General features: G+C 51.8%; 1 protein-coding gene across 1 annotated transcript in view; it reads right to left on the bottom strand.

Moving 5' to 3' along the window:
* RPH3A (rabphilin 3A) overlaps positions 1–18,622 on the bottom strand; it is a 73,800-nt gene extending 55,178 nt beyond the window's left edge. Inside the window, exons 1-2 of the mRNA XM_024566894.4 lie at positions 18,244–18,622; positions 17,989–18,104 (exon numbers count right to left, since the gene is read on the bottom strand). The gene's annotated coding sequence lies outside the window, so the exon portion shown is untranslated. The remainder of the gene's footprint in view (positions 1–17,988; positions 18,105–18,243) is intronic.
* Between the last annotated feature and the right edge of the window lie 921 nt (positions 18,623–19,543).

The raw sequence follows: 19,543 nt of genomic DNA, 5'->3' as shown, positions 1-19,543 counted from the left end.
CTAATATACAAAATGCCATGGGAACAGAGAGATTATGGGATTGGTGCAGCCTGGGGGTGGGGGTCAGGGGAGTCTTCCCAGAGGAGGGAAATTTGGGCTAGCTCTTGACGGATGAGCTGGAGTGGGCCCGACATGAAGGATGGAGGAAAGGAAGAGGGAACTGAGTGTGCGAAGGCTCAGAGGCTTGAGTGGGCAGGGAGTGTTTAGGGAATGGAGAAATCCGTGAGGGTGGAGCCCGAGGTGATGGGAGGGCAGGGAGGAGGGAGAACAGGACTAAAGGGAGAGTGTGGTGCCAATGATTAGCCCCTGTTACTGCGGGTCAACAAGGATAGTGCAGGGCCTCTCTGGGTCTTTCTGCCCAGACAATCCTTCCTTCCATTTAAAGACCCAGAAGCTAAGGCCACGTGCTTTTAGCAGTCAGTTCGACAAAGTGACTTAGGGTGTGGGTTTGGGGGGTCAAGCCCATTCTGCCATTTATGAGTCTGACAAGTGTATTTACCTCCCTGAACCTCAGTTTCCTCATCTGTAGAGTGGGGACAACAACAGGACCCATCTCAGAATTATCGTGAGGATTGAGTGAGATAATGTATGTGAACTCCTTGATCCAGCACTTGGCTCCAATACCCCTTTGTCAAATGGAAGCTATCACTGATTTATGTTATTATCGATAATTCTCTCAGGGGTGTTTTCCTAAAGAGCTGGGAGCCCAGCTTTGGCACCAGAAGGAAACATCTCAGGCTTTCTGCAGCCAGAGCCAGCACATAAAGCACAATGATGATGAATGATGGAAATAACAAGAGTAACAACCACATGTGCTAGGTTACTATGACCATAACAACAGAACTGTGCTAAAGCAAGGGCCATTTGTTGGGTGCTATGGTTGTCATTAGTGCTGAAGACTAAGCATTTCTGGCTTTCCACCACATGATAAGAATGCCCTTCTCTCTCCCTGGGAAGCCGGGAGTGGCCACATGACCTGTTTTGGCCAAATGAAAAGTCCCCAGGTTAAAACTCTAAAGCTGGTCCATTTGTCTTCTCCTGTCTTCACAATCGTGGACGTGTGAGGACGGAGCCCCCTCAGTCTGGGTCCTCCGTGAGGGCCAGTGCAGCGTGGTCACCCCCTGCTAACCCACCACATCAAGGTAACCTGAGCAAGAAATACCCCTCTGTTGTTTCAGCCACTGAAACATTGGGGATTGTTTGTCATTGAAGCACAGCCTAACTCATCCTGCCTGTGCTTATCATGGCTCAGGGACTGCACTAAGTGTTTGAAATGCAACCTCTCATTTGATCTTCGGGTCAGTCCTGGAAGATAAGGTCCTTTATTTGCCAGTTTCGCAGATCAGGAAACTGAAGCCCAGAGAGGTAAAGTCATTTGCCCAAGGACACACAGCACGTGCATTTTAAATGAGTCCACAGAGGTAATCTCAAGGCACACACACTTATGGCAGGGCAGAGCATCCAGAGTTGATTTTCCTGGGGAGAATGTCTCCTGCTGGACAGGGGTACCCCAAATGTTTCCTTCCTCCCCTGGGTTATGAATCCCTCTGAGCCCTGAGTCTATAAACCCAAATACCGAACTGTGAACTGCAAAGGCAGACCCTGTGCACAGAGCAGCCTTCAGGGGTCCCTGCACAGTCCAGCCAATTACCCGATTGCTCGATAAAGTGGGGACTTGCCTTTGTCGTGCTGTTAACCCAGCTCATCTTGGCTCCAGCCACGCTGTGGCGAGTGCGGCAAAGAGGAAGCGCTCAGGATGACTTCTGCATTCCTGCATGCACGCACAGACTCATGGCCCCATGCAGGGCAGTGTGATTACACAGGTCTGTGTATTAAAGCAAGTGGTTCAGCTTAACGGCTCCCGGCTGCCACTTAGGTTCCGGCTGCAACGAAGCTCATTCTGATAAAAACTCGGCTGGAACTGACTTACCTACAGCCCTAAATCTCATCGTGCCAGGGAGACCACAAGTGTCATCCTGATCCTTCCCATGCCCTAGGGACAAAATACAGATGGTCCCCAACTTACAATGGTTTGACTCATGATTTTTTCAACTTTACGATGGTTCCAAGGCGATATGTGCAATAAACTCCATGAGCGCAACACGTCGTTATAAGAGAGGCTTTGCACAGATGGTGTTGCCCAGCTGCAGGCTACAGTGTGTTCTGAGCACATGTAAGGTGGGCCGGGCTGAGCTGTGATGTTCAGTGATAGCTCAGGCGTATCAAATGCATTTTCAAGTTACAATATTTACAACTGATGCTGTGTTTATTGGGATGTGACATCATTGTTAAGCCAAGGAGCACCTGTACACAGAGCAGGGAGTGGCATTTATCCCCTTAAAAAGCGACAGCAGTGCACGGGCGGGGTGGCTCAGGTGGTTGGAGTGTTGTCCCGTACACCAACAGGTTGCAGGCTCCATCCTCAGTCAGGGCACATACCCCATCCTGGTTGTGGTTTCGATCCCCGGTTGGGGTGCGTATGGGGAGTAACTGATCAGTGGTTCTCTCTCACATCGACATTTCTCTCTTTCTCTCCCCCCTTCCTCTCTCTCTAAAATCAGAAAACATATCCTCAGGTGAGGATTTTTTAAGAATGACAGCAGACCCCATCCTCTCACCCGAGGAGCATTTTCACAAACCAGAGATGGAGCCACAACATTCCCATTTTACAGATGAGGAGACTGAGGCCCTGGGGTTTCTCCAGGTCACGCTGGGAGCAGGTGAAATACTCCAGGACTCAGATTGGAATCTTGTATAAATGAACCTTCTGACCACCGTGCAGTATTGATTAGATTGATAGTATTGTTTGCACAGTGCAAACAATATAATATTTGGATGAGCATATTAACATGCCGTTTTGATACGGCAAATACGGTTATACAGTGGCAGCATCACACGGTCCAGCCTAATAATGAGAATAGCTTTGTTGGATCTCTCCCATTCGCCTCTCCAGGTCCATTCGCCTTCCACCTGGCTCTGTGCCCGTGGGGGCTGCCCTGTGAGGATGGTACCAGCAGCGCCCTTGCCCTCTGGCTACTGGTTGGGTTTACCTAATGAGAGACCCCAGCAGGAGACTGCAGGCAGGCAGAGACAGGCTGGGGTATTTATCCCTGGACCCCCCCTGCCAGTCACCATAGGCTGGCTGTGGTGCCCGCCCTATGGAAGGTCACAGCTCTTGTCACGAGGACGTCTCTACAGAACCCTTTCTCTTCCGGGTCCATGACAGTTCCACCCCCTGCCCCTCCATACCTGGAGATGATGATGGCTGGCTGTTGGAAACTGGGGTGCTTCAGCATCCTGGCTCCCCGTGACCTTGCTGGCTTGCTCACATGTCAGTCAATAATAGTCTCTTTCCTAACTTATCTTCATTGGCGCCTCTGGGTGTGTGGCTGGTTTCTGAGTGCCCCCCATATGCCAGCCCCAGTTCTAGGTACTTAGCTCACCCAGTCTTCTCAATGACCCAATGAATGATGATTGGTCCTCTTTGACAAGCGAGGCACCTGGAGCACAGAGAGGTTGGGCAGCTTCTCCCAGGCGGCACAGCCAGCAAGTGATGGGACCACATTTGGAATCCCTGCAGTGTGACTCCGGAACCTGTGTTCTTGACCAGCTCACAGTCCCACCCTGAGCATCTGCACTTAGCAAAGGAGGGCAGCATAGAAATTAACAGCCTTCAGATGGGCAGTTTGCGTATATTCCCTCATTTCATCTTCAACCCCATCCGAGGAAGCAGGCTCTGAAGTTACCACTCTTGAGACTCAGAGGTTGCATTAAGTCACCCAGAACCACCAGCCAGGAATAGTAGAGTCAGCCTGTATAAACCCAGGTGTGTCTCCTTTTAATACCAACAGTTTAACCACGACTTTGGACAGTCACTCTTACAACAGGGCTGCCTGGCCACATCTGGCACCAATGGGAAACAGGTAAAGTAAGGGAGAATGTGGTTTAAGGTCAAGAACACTTTTTTAACCATCAGAGGTATCAAAAGGAGAATATGCTCCTTTCGTAGGTAATGAACTCTCAGTCACGAGGTAATCAAGCACAAATAGCAAAGCTACTTGTTGGGGGTGTTGTAAAGAGGGCAGTGTGCTTTTCTGAATCAATCTCTTTCTGCATTTGGTGGGGTGGGGGGAGGGGAATATGGCTTAAGCTCACAGACTTTTCCCTCTCAAACTTGACTTGGCCTGACTCTTATCCAGCAGTCAGAGGCAGCCTCTGGTTACAACAAAAAGGCCCTCAGGCCACAGATGCTCTGTTCCCTGGGAAAATGCATAGTTTCACATCATCCTTGTGAAAAAGAAGCAACTAGAGCCTCAGGAAGGGCCCTACTTGTCTTCTTGCCTCACCACGACAGACACACCCCCACCCTGCCCCCCCCACACGCCACCCTCCCTGCACCCACAGTACAAACTTCATGACAGAAACTTCCAGCAAAGGTTCAGGCTTTGGAGTCACATAGACCTGGGTTCCGCCCCCAGCTAAACCTGAGCTAGGAGAGCGTGGGCAAGTTACGCATGCTTCAGAGCCTCCGTTTCCTTGTCTGTGCAATGGGGCTGTACCAGCCTCTACTTCGCAGAGGTGTTGAGAGAGGCCAGAGTGGAAAACTGGAAGGAAAGGGTATGGAGACCAGTGCTGGCACCGGGCAAACCCGCCCCAGCTGCTCCCAGGAGCTCCCGCAGAACCCCACCCCCAAATAACATGGGTTACAGGGTCTCCGGCCAGCAAGGGCATTTCCTGCCTCACACCGTCTGGCCACAGCCACTTCCCTGGGGGGTGTGTTCTAAGAAATCCAAAACCACATCAGAAAAAAAAAAAACCAAAACTAAAACCCAGAAAGCTTCTCTTAGTCCCCATGAATAATAGATCTCACAGACTTGCCGCCACCCATCCTCTCTGCCATCCAGGCCCTCCTGGCGCCAGGTGGGGGAGAGGAGCAGAAATATGAATCTCAGGCAGTGTTGGCTGGAGAGCACAAATGAGCCACAGAGTTCCTGTCTCTGTCCGCGGGTCACCCTTGGAAACAGTCCTCAGAACATCAAGTGTGGATGGGGTGCTCTGCAATCTACAAAGCCCTCGGTCTTCACAATCACCCATGCAGGTGGGCGTTAGGACCCTCGTCACTGGCAGCGGAGGAGTACAGAGGTTCCAAAGGGACACCTGGCAAGGGTTCAAACCCCAGCTCTGCCACCTTCTAGCTTGATGATGGCAGGACACTTACTAACCCTCTCTGTGCCTCAGTTTCTTCCTCTGTAAAACAGGGATTTAAAAAATTGTAATAGCACCTACTTCACAGGGAGGTTGAAGGATTAAATGAGTTAATACTACAGGCACATGGTTAGTTCCAAATAAAGAAGAAAAAGTAATCTTTCTCACACCTCCAGGATATAAAGGTCGATAATAACACTGTCATTCACATACACTGGCTCATATAACTCTTGCAAAGAAACACCGCCGAGTCCATTTTACAGAGGGGAAAACTGAGGTTCATGAAAGCTCACTGGCTGTCCCCGAGACTGAATCAGAGCCAGGAATTATTCAAGCAGAGCTGTTTGACCCCAACCTGCTCACCCCCACCATCTTCTTCCACTCCATCCTTCTCCATTGAAGCCCTAGTAGAGAGAGACAGCGTTCATCCCGTTCCAGGCTCTGTGCTCAGTGCTTCACATGTGCTGGTACTTAGCACAGGGCTATGCAGCTCCACCCTCAACTCGGCCATTAGCCCCACTTTACACCAGGAAGCTGAGATGGGGAGTGGCTAGGTATTGGCCAAAGTCACCAAACGGCAGAGCCAGCACTCACACCCCAGGCATCAGAGGCCACGTGTGCCTGCACCACACATGGAAGAGAGGCACACGTACACAGGGAGACACACGTGCATGTCCGATACCTGCAAGCTACATCAGGGAAGTCAGCACGCACCCCCGACGTAAGACCTAAGGACAGACATTTCACCAACACTACCTCTGGAACTAGTTTCTCTTCTTTTCAAAGCCACTCACTCTAGGTGGTGAAGCATTTATGTTGCGTTAGGGGAAGGTGTGGACACACGCACCTTCTCAACATACAACTTCCCAGGAATCACTTTTCCACCAGTCGGGAACTTGCATGAATTGTTAAAAGCACGTGAAGGCGGCAGCGGAAATGGGAAACTCAGGCTGTGGCTCTATCTGTGTGGGGCAGCCCGACAGACTGTTACACTGATGCCCCCCGATGAACATGCCTCCCACACTGTGGGGTCCCTTCCCCCCTAACTTTGTGCCTGGGCTTAGTATGCAGCTTTGTTTGGCCGGTGATAAGTCACAAGGCCTGATAAGTACTTGCCCATGGGGGCTTGTCCTCTGGAGAAGCCCTGCTACTATATCACCCATCTACAAACCCAGTCTCTCTCCACGTGGAGAACAACTCGGACTTCCCAGCTCAGCTGCCACAAGACATGTGAATGGGATTATCTTGTACAATCCAGCTTTTCAGTCTCCAGACCAACGGAAGCACCACCCAACTGATTCCAGGCCAAACTGAAGACATGCAAGCAAATAAATGGTTGTGTGTTAAGCCACTAACTTTGGGGGGATTGCTATGCAGCAACAGCTAACTGATAATGTCAGTGTGCCGTATCTTCTGCTTGCTCCCCTATCTCTACTTCCCACCCTTCTCCTCCCTGCCCTCTTCCCCAGAAGGCTGGCTTGTATGTATCCCTCTAATCAGCTCCCTTGCCTTCTGGCTTCCATTTGGATTTAGCCCATGGAGAGGCCTAGGAGAGAATGGAGGGGGGGAGAGTGAGGTCCAGATGCCCTCTCTGCCGTGTTGCCATGGGCTGGCTGCACGCCCTCACAAGGGCACACCTCTGGTCAGGTGGCCCTCTCCTACAACGCCATCCCCAGCACCCCCCCTTCAGGACTAGGGGTGGTAATAGCTCCCCACTGTTGCTAGCCCCAGGGTGCTTCACAAACCCTGCCTGGTTTTCCGTCATCCTGCCCCTGCTTTTTGTATCTCTTAAAACTCTCCTCAAATTACACAATTGGAGTTGTCATCGGTTTCCTGCTGGGACCCCTGTTGGCACAGGCAGTGGCAACTGGGCATATTTCCCACGGAGACAGAAAACAGCAACGACAGACTTGAAGCCCTCATTTGGGAGAGAGGTTGGGCGGACTGTGGCCCCGGCTGTGGCTTAGACCATGGACAGCGCCGCATGCACTATCCGCCCCAGTTGTGTAGTGTGAAGGTGAGAGAGGGGAGACGGGGTGGACAGAGACCCGTCGCTGCTGAGCTTCCTACAAGTTGGAATGTATTACGATCGGACATTGTTCATGCAGCAGGAGCTACTGGAACGGTGTGGAACGGTGTTGAGGAACCTTTTTTCATCCCCTGAAATGTTTTTGCTCCTACATTTAACCCCTCAAATCCCAGATCAAGTCTCCCTTGTCCCATAAGCTCCTCTCCAGCCACCTTTCTTCTCTGATCTTTAATGTGCTAGACAGAAACTCGGAGCTTAGCCTTCCATTGTTCATAGCAATCATCCTCCGTAAGACCACAAGCTCCTTGGGGGGATGGGAAGTGGGCATCTGTTCCCTCCTCTCCCAGTGCCAACACTCCAATTCTCTTTTAGGGGACCCTCCTTTCTCTGTCTCAGCCCAAGGTGTCCTCATGGGGCTGACCTCAGCTCCCATCTCTGGGAAGAGGGCGTGATATGACCCTGGCCTGTCCAATCAGTATGTTCCCCTCTTCTGACTACATATGATTGATTCAGAGTTGAATAAGTTGCCCAATGCAAACCTATTAGACTCAATTCTGGGACTTTTGTTGGGATCTTAGGAGGAAAGGTCCCTCTTTTTCTTTTTCTACTAGGTTGACGCTGGGATAAGACAAACTTGGACTTGATGGGGTTCTACCAGGAGGAGAAAGGCTGCCTGAGCGTGCGACCAGCCCAGAGCAGAACTAAGAGATGATCAGAATCCACTCCTAATGCTATTTGGAGCCACTGGATATAGTCCTGCTGATGCTGCTGGCCTGGAGAACCCCCCCCGCCCCCCCCCCCGAGAACCACCGCTTTATGCAAGGCTAGAAAACATGGAACCCCCAAGACCTAGCTTCCTGGTTCATGGCCTCCCTTCTGCCAGCAGCATTCTCCTGTCCTGAGTCGGAGCAAATAACTCTGGGGTGTGTGTCCAATGTGGACAGAAATCAGGGGAGGCCAGGGGGAGGCTGAGGGCTTTGAGGCTTTTCCTTCTCCTGTTTCTCTCCTTTTAAAAACAATCCACCACTTAAGAGGCTGTCCCTGAGCATTTGCTGCTGCTTCTTCCCCAGCCCTTCGCCTGCAATGCAGGTCTTGTTAAATATTGAACGCGTCTGCTGCTCCACCAGCTGCCATGGCCAGGGCTGAGGCCATGGTGGTATTGACAAAGGCTTAATGTGGTTAATCAGGTTAAAAAGATCAGGCTGCTGCGCTCGTTTTATAAAAGACCTTCACTTTCGCCCCATCACCAAACTCTCTGGTGCCTCCACTCCTTCCTTGTCCCGGCTTCCTTGTCCATCCCGCCACCTCCTTCTAGGGTTTGGGGATTGTTCTCCTTTTGTTGCTTTTGCTGTTTAGCGAGCCCTTAGGTGAGTTAGAGCAGCCTGGGGAGTGTGTCAGGCTTCAAACAAGAGCAAGGAGCAATAGATGGATACAGAGTTCACTAATAATAGTTATTGAACACCAACTGTTTGCCGGGCACCATGGGATACAATGCCCTGGGCATCTGGTGATCAATAAAATAGTCAGATATTCCTGTTCTGGTGGAGCTGACATTGTAGTAGGGGCGGGGGGAGACAGACGACAAACAAAATAAATAATACAGAGTGTCCCACGGTGCTAAGTGCTAGGGAGGAATATGAAATAAAGAAGGAGGAAGTCAGATTCTCGAGTGGGGGTGCCATTTTCCATATGATCAGAAAAGGCCTCCCCCAGAAGATGATGTTTGAATAAAGGCCTAACGGAGGTGAGGCCATGACAGGACCCCTTCCAGAAAGTGGAGCTCTGAGCTTTTATCATCACCCCCATCCAAATAACAACTAATGTTCATTAGCAGCCCTCTCAGGCCGTGCCTGTTCCGAGCAAAGACTGAATGTATACTGACTTGCTAAATTCCCAAGGCAATGTGATGAGGTCATCGTTATCCCCATTTTCCAGAGGAGAAAACTGAGGTGTGGGGAGATTTCATGACTTCCTCCAAGTCACACAGCAGCAGGACTGAAATTTAAACCCAGGTAGACGGACAACTATCCCTGCCTCCTCTCTCCACGCTCATCCTCCATATTTTCAAGGAGGGGCCCCACACCACAGTTCACTGCAGAACAAACTCTCTCCCTGCTGGGGGTCCCACTGCCCTCCTTCTTTCTAGGGAGTCAGTACCACACTCGGTCCTGCCGGTACCAGCAACCTCCTCTCACACTGGGCTCCCCTGACCCCTGACCTGGTACTCCAGCCAGGCTGGCTTTCTTTCAGATCCATGAACGCCACCTCAGGGCCTTTGCACATGCTGTGCTCACTGCCATAAATGTTCTTTTCTCCTCTCTTTACTCAGTTAACTCCTATTCATCCTTCAGCTTTCAAGTCAAATGCCACTCCCTCAGGGAAGCCCTCCCAGATTTAGTCAGATTTCCCTGTGACATGGTCTCAAGAGATCTTTAGAACCCTCGGCTCAGGCTCTGTTTATACACCCCTATGTATGATGACTGATTCACGTCTACCTCCGTGAGGGAAAGTACCAAATCTGAATTGTTGACTGCATGCCAGCCCTGGGCGCAGTGCCTGGCAAATACTATAAATGACCGGGTAGAAGATTAGGATCCCCCAACCAAATATTCCTCAGAAATCAGAAGTTCACCTTCTATCACCTCTGTCCCCCAAAAGTTTCTCACACGGTCAGCGTTTTTCATCATCTCTGTCAATTTACTTTACTCCGAATAACAAAATTGTTTACGTAAATTCTCACTGAACTTTTCAACCACCAGGCAGCTCCGAACGGTACCCCCTTCTCCTCCCATCCTTCACCGAAAGACTCGCAGTAGATGCACTGGTACTAAAGTTATAAAACTTACCGTACTTTTGCTCATTCTTTTTTAACATATATGAAAGGGAAAGGAAAACGTTTCCATGGATTATTTTATATATTTTTAAATATGTGTGGAATACAATTAATGAATCAAATGTTATAAATGAATATTTAACCCTTTTGTTCACATTCCTCCTAGATTCTTGCTTTCTTTCCTCCTTTTTCTAATAGGTTATTTACTTAAGTCTGGCAAACATTTTGTGGGAGGCGGGTGAATTGATCACTTTCTTGGAAAAATGTGGACATTAAAGGTCCACCTTGTATTTGGGGCTCTCTGATCTCCATAGTCACAAATAGCCAATGAGTATTTATCGAATGAGTGAGTGAGTGAGTGAATGATTGTGTGTTGGTGGAAGAGAAACCAAATTGCCATACAGAGGGTATCAGACATTCACTCCTCGGCGTAGCCCCCTCCCGAAAGTGAACTAGGACTTTCAGCTTCACGCAATCACCCGCGAACGTGCACTGAACCATGAAGAACCATGCTTTGTCTTAGGAATGTTACTGCTTCAGTTTGGCTGCAGAAGACAAAATAACCAGGAGTGACAGGAGGTGGGCCTATGTGGACATCGGAAAGGACGGCCACGCTACCAGGACCTGTCTGACAGGCACAGGTCCCTTGGTAGGTGCTGAGCCGCCCTCACAGGAGGCTTTCAAGCCCACCGTCCAGGGGGTGATGGAGAAGACTCACCCACCAGGGAAAGCTGCGTTTCCCCGCAGGATGACCCCTGGGGTGGCCGCAACAGCATCATCAGGAAATTCTGTATCCTGCCGATTCCTGGGCACGGCTCCAAACCTCCTGAATCAGGGCTTCTAGGGATGGGCCTTAAGCATCTCCATTTTAAAAACTACCGCAGGAGATGTCTACACGCACTAAAAGTTGATAAACTCTGAGGTTAATGATTGGACAGAATTATCTCCCAGGCATTTGGATTTCTCAAATGAGTAAAATGCTTTCCACGTTTGTTGCTATTTTTGTTTGCCAAGGAAGGGCACTAATTTTTTTTTTAAACTACCACCAACTAATTCCAATGTTTCATTTTTAAAGCATATATTTTAACATGAAAAACTGAGAAAACAGCTCTGGCTGGTGTGGCTCAGTGGATTGGTGTACTTCTGCAGACCAAGGGGTCGCCGGTTTGATTCCCAGTCAGGGCACATGCCTGGGCTGTGAGCCAAGTCCCTGGTTGGGTGAGTGCAAGAGGCAACTGATCGATGTTTCTCTCCCTCTCTTTCTCTCTCCCTTTCCCTCTAATTAATTAATTAATTAAAAAAAAGAACATCGAGAACACAGCCTGCAAGGATCAATGATGCTCACGGACTAGGAAATAAGAGAGAAGAATAACTCAACCCTCAGCTCCCTGAGCTGAAACAAAAATGTCCGTGCTAATCTACAAAGCGGATGAGTTCTCCATGGGAAACTGAGAGGATTCCGATGAAGCCAGCTCTCCTCACATTATAATCAGAAGCAAAGCCCCCCCTGTCACCAGCATATGAGGAGGATTTCTGCTCCCTGGGGGTTTCTGCCTAAGGCACGTACTTACGCATCCTCTGGTAGAGGACAGGCGTCCAGACCCCTCTGTAGATAATACGGAGGCTGGCCCTGGCCAGATAAACCCTTCCAAGGGAAAAAGGAGAAGAAACTAATCTAAAGAAGTGGCAGTGTGCCTCTTTGTGAAAGGCAGAGGAGGTTTGTCATTGGTCTGTTCTTTGCGTTTTCCCACTCGGAGGGCAGTCTCTGCCCTGCGTCTGTCCTTTGGCACACACCTGGGCCTGAGGTCTCCCTCTGGGCTGGGCTGACCGTGTCTCCAATGACCAGAGGAAAAACCGCCAACGTTAGAAGCTTACACCTTCCATCCTCTCCAACAGCCTTTCCCACAGGCCCCCGATCCGAACACCTTTGGGGGAAAGACGTGGCCAGACACCACCACCTGACCCAGTGGCAGCCACTTCCAGGGACTTCATTGGCTTCATCAAGTTCCAGTATCCTACTTAAAAGCTGACAGATTAATCCAGCCACACAGTGGCAGAGGAAAAAGCCAATAGATGGAGGGGAGTGGGGCCTGGGGCCGGGCTGTGGGGCAGAAGGGACCAACCACACAAATGTTTTTTTGCCTGCATCTTGCAGGGAGGGCCTCCCAGCGACCCTGGAGACGCCACGGGTCCCTCTGTGCAGCAGCCCTGCACACTGCCCCACCATCGCCGCTGGACGGAACCTGCTTACATAATCTGTCCTCTACTGAAAGCAGCTTCCATTCACCAGTTGCTGCTCATCATTGTGTAGGTGCATTAAAGAGGAAAGAAAGGAAAAAGGAAGCAAGGAGAAGGCACCTGAATGAACTCACTGAGATATTGAGACACGAGGTAGTTTCCGCCCCCCACTCTGCAAATAAAGCCTTTACAAACCGAACATCATTAGGATGCTGTCGGCTGAGTTTCCTCTTGTTGATTCGCTGGGGAGGGGTGGGCACAAGCCCCAGCTTCCTGAGGCCTGTTATCTTGCTCACTAGCTGGATTGCTAAGTCAGAGTCTGACACGGCTCCATTACAATGAGATTTAAGCATGCATTATGTCATTATAACTAATGATGGCAAGACAATTACTTCGAGGAAATCGCCGTGACATTGCACACGGCAGCCTGGTGCCTCGGCACGGCACTCTTGTCTCCCCCATTTCCATGGCCCAGATGGGGAGCTAAGTCGGTCTAAGAAGAACCCCAGGGGCCTGGCTGGACTCCCCATCACTGCTGCCAGGTCCCTGGGTGATCTGATAACCCAAGTCCCTGGGTCCTGCCTGAGGAGGCAGCACTGCCCCCCACCCCAGAGTGCTGTGAGGTTAGCAAGGAACGGGTCAGTTCTGCCAGGTCCAGCTCACACTCCTGTGGAAACTGAGGGGTTCAGTGGCAGAAAGTTAACAGTGTCTGGGAGGCATTGGGCCTGATTCTCATTCTGCTCAAACCCTTAGGGGTGATGGGCAGGGGGAGAACCTTGGCAAAAAGTCTGAGGCTCCCAACATACCTGGAACAGTTGTAACTACCACCTGTGAAGGTGTTTTGCATTTCAAAATAAAACCCCTTCTACCTATGGCAGGGGGGGCTTTGGAAACCCTGGCCCCAGGGCCTCGCACCCAGAGTCTCTGACAGCATGGGTACAGGGCGCGACCCAAGAACTGCCCTTGGGTTCTCTTGGGCATCCCATCTCTGTTTACCCCCCAACAGAATGTGTGTCCAGCAACGTCCATCTTTCTCTGCCTTTGCCCTCTCTCTTACCTGCAAGGTTAGCGTGCGCCAACTCCACTCCCCACTCTCCTCTCTTTGGGGAAAGTATTCCACACTCCTCCTCAAGGTGTGAGTGACTAATAAGGAGGGCTACGTGCATTACCCCACCCTGCAGCCCCTGCTCTTTATCCAAGAACAAAGCCTTAAGACAAAGAATGAAACTTTCATGATGGAATTCTGGGTGTCAGGGGGACCAAGTACCACCCCCACAAAAGATCACATTTTATAAGTTGCCACTTGCTTTATCTAGGTCCTGAAAGGATCGCCACCATTTTATTCCCAATGCCCACACGGTGCCACGCATACTGTAAGTACTCAATAAATGTGCAACCTGTGAAGAAACCTCAGGGACTATTCTGGCAGGAGACAAAGGCCTGTGGGTTGCCCGTAGTAGGTCGAGGAAAGCAGTAGGTCCCAGTGACTCATCACAATCCGGCCTCTGGGTGGGCCGTATGCCAAGGCACCTCCCCAAACTGACCTGTCCACCAGACGGTCAATTGAGGTTTCATTCATGCACGCACCCAAGTCACTGCTGAGCCGTGTGCGAACTGACTCCAAAAATGGAGACGGCACAGCACTGGCCTTGAAGGGCCCACCCTGCGGCACCCACCGAAGCCCTGTGCAGGCTCAGGGTGGCAGGGAGTGAGGGGAAGCTCAGGTCTCCCAGGAGAAACGCATGGACTCTGAGATGGTGAGCTGGGATGATTCAGCAAAAGCCTCCCAGGATTGGGAGGAACGAAAGGCTCAGAGGAGGCCAGAGGGCTTCTCCTCCTGGGCCTCTCCCTGCAGGGCCTGCTCACCGCGCTCTCGGCCACCCTGATCCTCAGGAATGCACAAGCTTTAGGGAAAGGGGGCCAGTGTGCCCATTTCATGCATGAAGAAATGGAGGTCCAGAGACTTCCAGCCACATCCTCTCTCTCCTGGATCCCGAAGCTGAATGACTGGCAGGAAGGACTCGCCTTCCTCTCCCTCACCCTGACCATGTCTGGGTCAGGGGTAATTCCACTGTAACCGTCACAGACACCATCCCCTTCACCGACAGCTGTGGGGAACTGGCTCCTCGCCAGGCCCAATACAAAGCACTTTGCAAGCATTAACCCTTAAAATTCTCCTAATTCTCTTATTATCTCCACTTTACAGGTGGGAAAATTGAGACCCACAGAGGTGAAGTGGGACAACTGGAAAGTGCAGGATCTACACCCAAGAGCTCTCTTTTCCGAGCCCACGCTCTTAGCCACCAAACTGTACTACCTTCATACGCCTGAGGAAACTGAGTCTCAGAGAGGTTAAGGGTCTTGCCTGAAGTCACACAGCAAGGAAGCGTTGACATCAGGATTCAAACTCAGGTCTGGCTGCTCCCAGAGTCCCACACGGCAGCCCTGGAGGCTCAGCTGGCAGCCAGGGATGGAGAGCAGGAGCGAGAGGGGGCTGTGGTGCCCCTTCATGTCCCAGCACCTTGAGGACCCCCATCATGGGTGGCTGTTGAATAATTTAAGCTCATTGGCTCCAGCCCACCACCCCTGGGACCCGGGGCTATTTTTAGCCCAGGTCACAGCCACAGTGCCCAGCAGAAATCAGCTGCACTGGTGGCTTCTCACCATCTTCATATCGGCTGCTGCTCTGTCTGCAGGATGCCCAGCTCCTCACTCAAAGGGAAGAGAGAACAGGAGACAGGTCCACATGTCACAGTGGATTTTATTAGAAAGTTACCAACTCTCGATGACCCATATAAAGAGAGAGAGACAGAGAGAGACAGAGATGGTGGGGAGGTGCAGGTAAATAAATAAAGAGTAAATACCACACGCTACAAATAACCCCCCAGGGCAGCTAACCTTCCTAGAAGGCATGACCTTGGACAGGCACCTGGGACGGGTGGGAGCAGTAAGGGGAGGGAAAAGCACAGCAAAGTGGGGAGACTGACTTCCCAGGCCACCCCGTAAGAGTGCAGGATCTCTGGCCCTACCTCCCTTCTGTGAGTGAGAAAGGCAATGTCCACGATGTGTCCACCCCTATGCGTCCCTAGAACCAGCACGGGCTGGTGAGGTGCTCCTGTCCTTCCTCCACATCCCAGGCTGGCTGGCGGCCGCCGGAGGGGACGATGCCTCATCCCCACAATGGGAGATCTGCAGGTCGCTGTGCCGTGGCTCACTAGGGGGTCTTGGGAAAGTTGCTTTCCCTCTCTGCCCCCTACCCCCAAAAGGGGTTAGACTAGGTCAGAGGTTCTGAACTTGAGGTGCTCCAATGGGCATTAGGGAGGGCCTGCAAAGCCCCTGATGTTGCATAGTTGAGTGAATGTGCCTCTTCTCAGAGTGGCGGCTCTCACAGGGGCCCTTGCTGTCACTCCCTGGAGGAGTCTCTATGGGGCCTCCACGTGCTGCAAAATCCAGATGTCTGTGCACCTGTCTGTGCGGCACCGAAAGCAGAGCCCTCTCTACCTGAGCACAGCATTCCAGGAACCTCCCGGAGTTCTCACAAGAGAGCCCCCCATCCCCACCCCAACTGGCCCCAAACAGGGACTCCTCAACACACGTGATGCATTCCCAAAGACAGTGCTAACCCTGCCTAGAAACGCATGTGCACATGCATGCACACACGCTTAGCACACACAGAACCTCAGAGCTGGAAGGGGCTGTGGGGTCCCCCTGATCAACTACCATATTGCACAGGTGGGGAAAGGGGAGACAGAACTGGGGCCAGATCCCAGGTCTCCTGCTCCAAGTGCAAGGCTCATTCCAGAAGCTCCCGTCTCCCTCTCCCCGGTGCACCACATTGCACCATTTCAAATGAGATGGGGGAGGAGGGAAGGCTGCCTCTTGGATCTTAGCCACCCCCAAGGAAGTAAGACTGGGAGACAGCAAAGAGCTGCTTGAGAAGCACCCACATGGGGACAACCCAGTCCTGGCTCCCTCAGCTGGGCTGACAAGCACTGCATAGCTGAACCAGTCACTAAAACATTAAAATACTCCCATATCAGATGGTGATGTGGCACTGAGGACCCTGGGGCTCTCTCGACACTTCCCCAGTCCACCCCGGACCCTCAAAGGTCAACACTCAGCACTGCAGGGGACCCCGAAGATCGCCCACTCCAGGGCCCCAGCCACGGTCCAGCCTGACCTGTCAATGCCAAAGTTCAGTATGTGAAACACCACCCACAGCCAGGCCCGTGGCTCCATATTTGAACTGAACTTCCTCACGGTCATCATTCATATGTGAGGCTTCCCGGGAAGGAAACTAAGGCAACTTTGTTCTCAAGGTCACCCCGTGAAGGAAGCCTGGGATTTGGGGACCGAATCTTGGGCACTAACCACTGAGAAATCTTCGCCTCTGCCTCACATGTGCTGCCTGAGCAGGCACACGCCCCGGGATTTCAGCGTCCCCACGGGGCCCGGGGCTGGAGAACATGACTGAGTGGGCCTGCCTGCATTCCAGGCTCCCCAGTCTCCAGGGCTGAGGTTTCATCCCTCCCACCTCCAAGAACAAGAACTTAAAGAGGAAATCCTTGGGAATGCAGAAGACTGAAGCGACCCCTGAGATAACGGTAAAGATACTAAAAATAACGGCATTCATTTCCAGAACGGTAGCTGGAATCACAGCAGGAAGCAAAGAGAAATCCCCTTTTGATAAGTCACAGCTTAGCAGCAAAGTCATTTTAAAATTAAATGTGAGTTTCTGGATTCACTTGCAAAGGACCTCCACTTGCCACTCACTAACAGGTTGGTGCAGACTTATCCCATCAGGACCTGGGATAATTACAGCAGGGTATGCACTGCCCTGGAACAGAGCTGGAGCTGGGGCTTGGAGCCCTTCCCTGGCACCTGAACAAACCCCATTTCCTTCTCTCCCTGCCCTGAGACGGGCTCAAGGATGGAGCCTCCCAGGGTGGTGCCAGAATGCACCCCCCCCCACACACACACAGTCACTCACAGGTTATACCACCTGTGAAAATAAAACACCGTTTGCTCGGTATGCAGCTGGATGCTTCCCTCTGGCCTGCCCGACCGCTCACTCCAAGGAAAATGTGGTCCTTTCATGGCTCCCAGGTCATATCAGGAAGATTAGAACAGCCAAAGAAGCTCCGCAACAATTGAAGTACTCTGCTGTCCCTGGAAGATGATACAACCTGAACCCTGCCCTGTGCAAGTCTCACCTGGTGTGCCGAGGTGACACTAGGCAGGGGTTAACCTCCCAGCCTCAGGTGACCCTCTCCCATTAGGGCCAAGGTGCCCACCCACTAGATCGGAATACCTGGAGACCCTCCATGCCAGGCTGGCCTGCCCCATGAAGGGTTAATTCACTCAGAGAACTGCCAGCTACTTTCAACAGCTTCTGCCGCAAGGCAGAGGCCAAACTGGGCAGGAGCCACGATTTCTATCGCAGTGCCTAAAATGTGAGCATATTTTACCCCCTCCCTGGGCACTGAACTGAAATATAATTTGGCTCTGAGGTGCCGCTTGGGTGATCAAACACTGCAGAATGTGGGCAAATAAATGTGGTCATTCCTCAACACCCCTCCCCTCCCACCAGCCCACCAGCCCACCGGCTCCGGTACACACCTCATCACAGCTGGGGTTCCAACACCCCCAGCCCATTCACACAATTGAGGAGAATATCACTTACCGGCACCAGAGGATTGCAGGGGGAACGGTGAGCCGAATTCTTGCCAACGCCCCTTCCCTGCCGGGTGGGAAGATGTTAACTTCCAATGACTTGGTTTGAAAGCTCAGTGGAGGTGCCTGAAAGAAAATTGTTCATTTGACTCTCCTACTCTTCCAAAAATAAAACCTAAGAGCAACACACACACACACACACACACACACATGCACCAACTATCCCTAAATCATGCAGGACCAAGACAAAAAGAAATACCCCCACCAGAAGAGGAGAAAAGTCAGACCAGTCGGCGGGCAAGGCAAAGACCGCGGCTCCCTCAGACTGTGCTCCACATGGATGAAGGTTTTTGCTCTGTAAGTGTCTGTATCTCTCTCTCTCTCTCTTCTCCCTCTCTGTCGTCCGCCCGCGTAGGCAACTCCAGGCTGCTGGCAGCCGACGAATCAATTGCTTCCACTGCCCGAAATCAGTGGCAGCTGCCTCCACTGCTGCAAAGCCCTGTGTTGAGCAAGGGAGGGGGCAGCAGCTTCCCGGCGCAGGGGAACCAAGCCTGCCTCCCACCCGTGATTTATGGGTGAGGTGCCTGGAGAAAGAGAGGTGGGAGGCGGGAGGAGAGGTTGGGCGCACCAGAGATCCCAGCGGGTCGAACGGCAGTCAGGAGACTGGCGATCAGCACCGCGGACAGCGCTAAGCTGTGGCGGAGGAGGGGATGGGCGGCAAGAGAACCCTCAGGCAGAGAAGTTAAGTTATTGGATGGTTTTAGCAGAGAAAGGGGAGTCCAGGGGAAGGAGGGAGACGGGACTTCTCGCCATCACACGGGCAAGTCTGTGACAGCCCACCTCTCACACACTTGCTCTAATACTGTCACTCACTCACAGAGCAAAGGAGCTCTCACTTCGCAGCCCCTTTCCCACACACACCCCCAGACCATCACTGCTCGGTGGGGCTCAGAGAAGAGTTTGACCCTAGTGTGGGAACCTTCAAGTGGTTTTTTCCCAACAGAAATCAGCCTGGCTGACCTGCCCTCGGTTACGTTATTGCAGATTTCTGATCGGGACCTGGGGAGCCTCAGAGTTCAGAGCCGGGAAGATGAGGCACAGGAAATGGAAATGTTTGAGGGACAGGATGACTTAGTTAAATAAGCCGTTGACAGGTTTCTGGGTTCCAGGTCTCTAACCCCACATACAACCTTGTAAAAGGCATTTAATGTCTCCAAGTCCCGTCTATAACATGAGGTTTCGACTATTTGATTTTCCTAAAGACAGAAAGAGGTTAAAAAGCAACAATAAGAACACATGAGAGGTGAGCTGCTCTGGCCCTATGATCCATACCCTGCCTACGATTCGGATGTTCTGACAGAGAGAGAAAGGAATTGACAGCCAGCCCAGGATGGTACGCGCCGGTCCCTGCTTCCAGCATGTGGTCTGAGCAGGACGGTGTTGGGGATCACTGGAGGTCTAGCGCAGACAACTGAGCCTTAGCGACAGACCCGTCCCCAGAAGACCCAGGCTGGCCTTCCGAAGTGAGGTCGCTGCATGGACAAGACCACGCAGCCACGAGAAAT

Source organism: Desmodus rotundus, chromosome 7, assembly GCF_022682495.2.
Source record: "Desmodus rotundus isolate HL8 chromosome 7, HLdesRot8A.1, whole genome shotgun sequence".
Classification (NCBI taxonomy): domain Eukaryota; kingdom Metazoa; phylum Chordata; class Mammalia; order Chiroptera; family Phyllostomidae; genus Desmodus; species Desmodus rotundus.
This window is presented reverse-complemented; position numbering and strand designations above follow the sequence as displayed.